The following is a 4,747-nucleotide window of genomic DNA, read 5'->3' as shown; positions in this document are numbered from 1 at the left end:
GCCAATGATTATGATGTAAAGAAAAAAGAGAACTGCAGATTAACCAAATTAAAGAAATATTTACTCTGGTTTTATGATCAGATGTCATAAAGAAGTAAGCATTATATGAATTTATTTATTTATTTATTTATCCATGTACCAATTTTCTGTGAAATATTATAAATAATTGCTCATGAGATTTCAAAACTGTGAGCACGTAGCAATCAGAAATCTACACTTGTTTTTATACTCAGTCCACAAGTTATTATGAAATCCTTTATATTTGATATGTATTGCTGATACACCAATTTCATCATTTTTAGACTCCATCAATCATATTTTAACTTAGAAAATCTGTGACATAAACAACTTGTGTGATGCAAAACAGTCACTATTTTAGACATTGTGTGAATTATATTAAATCAGCATAATGTACTAAATCATTAGTTACTGTTGCAGAGTTAAATGAGGTAACATTGGGATGTTAATGCAAACTTGTGCTGGCTTCATACCAGCTTTTCCACAAAATGGAGATGAGATTTATTTGACTGGTTGGTAATTTGTGCTGTTTATTTACACCAAAGTGGACAAAAGCATTTAAGTGTGTAAAAAGGTTCAGAGATTTAAATAGAAGAAAAGACTGCATGTGCAGCTGATAGTCTAATAATTCTGATGATGTTTCTTATGCATGTGGAGGTCGGAGTGAAAACACAGGATGGACTTTCACAGCTTGGCACAGAAACAAAAGAGACGGCATATAAGGACTAAGATCTACAGTTACTTAGCATTTCAAGCGTTTATCCTAATTTGACTTTTTTTCTCTATCTGTATCAGTGATGATGTCATCATTACCATCCTCATCAAGAGAAAAATGAATACTGCTATCACAAATAATCTTGGTTATCAGGTGATGTGAGGCAGGTACACAGCAGTAATGACATAAACTAAGAACCAAAGATGAATTAAATTTAATTTAATTTAATTTAATTTAATTTAATTTTATTTATTTATTTATTTAATTATTTTTATTTATTTATTTATTTATTTTATTTTATTTTTTTTATTGTAGCACCAACAAACTCAACAACAGAGTAATTAGTTCAGGCTAAAACTAATTTCATTTCCAGGTAAAGTATCTGATAAACTTTAATTACAGAGCTTTGGCAGCAGCTGGAGTTGTTTAAAGGTGTGCTATGTGCTAATGAACCATTCCCTGCCTACAGTACACGATCCAATTTGATTTGTTATGTTTAACAAAATTGTCTTGCAAACCTATTGGGTAAAATCTACATATCTCAGTGTAATTTTACACCATTTTTCCCATCCGAAAATATTTTTAGGGCTATGTGCTATTTTAAACTCCAGTTTGTGGCATGGCAGTCAGTGTTTGATGTATCCAGTGCTTGATAGCCACTTCTGGGTTTTCTACTTACCAGTGGCAAAGGGGGCTAACCCTGCAGTTTATCTTGGGCAGTATTTAAAGCAGCGATCAAAGCTGTACAAACCAATTGTCATCATTCTTCTCCGGAGGGAATTTTGAAGTACATTAATGCTCCTTCTTTGGGAAATAATTGTGCCACTCTGTGACTTCATTAGGTCTCCTGGCTGTTTCAAAAGATGTTCTCTCTGGAGGTTGAAAGCCACATCGCTGGCAGACAGCATCCCAAGGGGCCGAATGAATAAAAAAAGAGAGATTATAATGAGATTGAGTTAGCCATGACCAGAATTGGGCTTTCATTATTCCACTGGCTTGAGAGAAAAAGAGAGAGAGAGAGAGAAAGAGAGCAGGACAAGGCTGGCATAAAGAAATGTGTTGTTGCAGGACACACACTTGCCATCTGCCATGGGGGTCTCATGGTAGGCAGCCAATCCATGCTTATCATTGCCATGAGTATCAAAGGGGCCTCTACTCTGGAGATAGCTCCATTAAAACTGCAAACCCCAAACCATATACACACAGAACCTGCTCTTCATTTAAAAGAAACACTTGCTATTGATGTGAAAAATGAAATCGGGAGGTAATATTGCAAACATTTTAGCTATCTGATGTTTTTGGTATGTTTGTTGATCAGCCCTCAAAGTATATTTCACACAAAATTCTGTGTGTGTGTTCCTGTGTATCCTGAGATCCACTAACTCAGGACTTTTCTGTCAGGCTTGTGTTTTTTCGCCCTTCATTGTCTGTGGCAGCAGAGATCAGGACCGTTGATCATGACCTGTCCTTTGGCCAGTTATCCATAAGTCCCACAGACTGTTGTGAAGAAGAAAAAGAAGGAGAAGAAAAATCAATAGTTTCCATTATCTGGTTGGGCAGTGTCACTGGCCTGTCAATGATCCTGTTACAGCGGTGGTACAAGGGTGACACAGCCCCACACTCAGTCGCTGCTGACAAGAGGAAAACATGCTGACAGGCACCGGGAACAAGTTGGAACACAGATTTGCACTTCAAGCAGCCGTCCGAGGAGGTATCCTGCAAGGCCACCATGCGGCAAGGGGCGAGCTCGGTTGGGGTGGGGTAGAGGGGTTGAGTGGGTGGGAAGTGGGGGGGGATTCCCAGCCAGCATCCCTCTACTGTCTGACTGTCTAGCTCTCTACCACGAATGCTTTTATCCGCCTATAAATTATTCACCTCTGGATACAGCAAAGGAAACTCGCCTGCACTGATTGTGGCTGAGGGGAAATTCATGAAAACCTATGGCCCCGTCTTCATCCAAAGCGTCGCCGCTCCTGAGATCTCATGCATACCCTCCATCTGCTGCACAATATACAGATACCACACAGGTAAATATAGAAACTAGAATTAAAAAAAAAAATCCCCTTTATGTAGAAAGTCCATGACATTTCCAGTCTTCTTTTTTCTTTTTTTCTTTTTTTTTAAGTCAGAAATGGTCACTTCCACAATGACTCATTAGGTCTTTGACATATTAGCTCTTCACCTACAAAGAAAACAGGAGTCTTCCCTCATCAGTCAGTCCGGATGACCGCTCAGAAATTAAGGAAGACATCAACTGTCTCTTCAAACAACATGAATCAATATATTTTGACAAGGATCAAATGTGCTTCAGATGAACCTCTTGGCCCTCCCGAAACAATCCTTCTCCTCACGTCAGACCTCTTTATTTTTGTTTGTTCACATGAAACGATCAGCTATCCCATGACTCATGATTCCAGAGGTGGCTCTCGGCAACACAATTTCATATTTAACACCTCAACTCCCAGATTCTTTACACTTAACACTTACAGGAGCAGTTGTTTGCCAGGATGTGAATACATTTGAACGCGTAATTGCTTTCAGTCAAGCCTCAATTATTGCATAAAGCAGACCTTGGGACATTGTGACGTCACACTGGCTTTTAATATGCTTAAGAAAAACTACCCTACATTTTTCGTTTTACTTTTTTTTTTTTTATTATTTGTTCATCTTTTCAATTACACCCAGGCTGCTTATATGTGTACTTTCTTTCTCTTGTGTAACTAATTCAGTCCATAATGACTGGGGAATTCAGGTTAATATGTTGACAAGGTTTAACAACAGAGGGTCATGTTGCACAACACGCATGGCTGGCTCCGTTCACTCCGGCTGACAGGTCCTAATCATGCTCTGCCCTAAAGGCACTGGGGCAAAGAGGGTTTTAATCACTGAATTACAGACCAGCGCAGGGCTTCAAATTGAGACGTAATTGAGTGCGTTATGGTGCCATTAGATTATCTGCTGTAATTACCTGAGTCAGAGGAGCAGGGACTGTGTGTGTTTTTCCAAACGACTGTGGGTGGGTGATGATGCATCAAGATCATTGTCCTGCAGCATATAAACACATTATCACCTAGGCTTTAAAAAAAAAGCTGAACAATATCAATAAAGTGCAATTTTCTTTTTTTTTTTTTGTAAAGTTGTCAAAAGAAATTCATTCATTCGTTCAACTGCATTCAGTACAAATATAAACACCCAGGCATCACCACGATCATCGTCATTATCATCAGTCTGTCATTTACAGCAGAAGGAATGAATAATGCAGACAACAATATGCCCGCTCATCACGTCCTCTGCAGAGACGCAGCACCTTCGGAAACATCCTGATTTTCTGTTAATTAGGCGGCCGGCCGGTGACTGGGGAAGCGGTCAGGGAGCAGCTGCCCTGCATCCCGCCGGGCACAGGCTGACCTCCTTTTTTTTCTAACATCACTAAACTACAGCCGTATACACTGTGAGAGCACAGTGGGGGGGGGGGGTTGATTTGGATGGAGGGAGAAATGTGGAATATGATCCAGAGATGACGAACAAGGAAGGTGGACAGGGTACTACCAAAAGATTATATATATATATATATATATATATATATATAATGTTGAGAGCCTGATTTTGAGCAGAAGGTCTGGAGTGATCTATCCATACTCAATCAGACATGTTGTCCATGTTTGTGTGTCATTCAATAGCAACATAAAAAAACCCAACAACAAAACAAAAACACAAAGACAGAGTAAGCTTGTGATGGTGTCAGAGGGGTGTGAAACGGCTGTCTGGGCTTCTGTCCACCGGGCCCAGCAGCCCCATGTCCTGGGTGGACCGTGTAGTCCCGCCGGAGAGCGCCAGGGGCCGCTGCTCATTTCACTCTGAGAGCCAAAGAAGATATAAATAAAAAAAAAACAAAACAAAACAAAACACATCAGCTGGGTTACACGGAGCAGATACACTCTAACTGCTAACAATCAACGATGGCAAAACAGCAAACGGAGATGATGAGTGATCAAAATGAAATCCACAAATTCA

The sequence above is a fragment of the Echeneis naucrates genome, chromosome 4 (genome assembly GCF_900963305.1).
Source record: "Echeneis naucrates chromosome 4, fEcheNa1.1, whole genome shotgun sequence".
Taxonomy (NCBI): Eukaryota; Metazoa; Chordata; class Actinopteri; order Carangiformes; family Echeneidae; genus Echeneis; species Echeneis naucrates.
Note: the sequence above shows the minus strand (reverse complement) of the source record.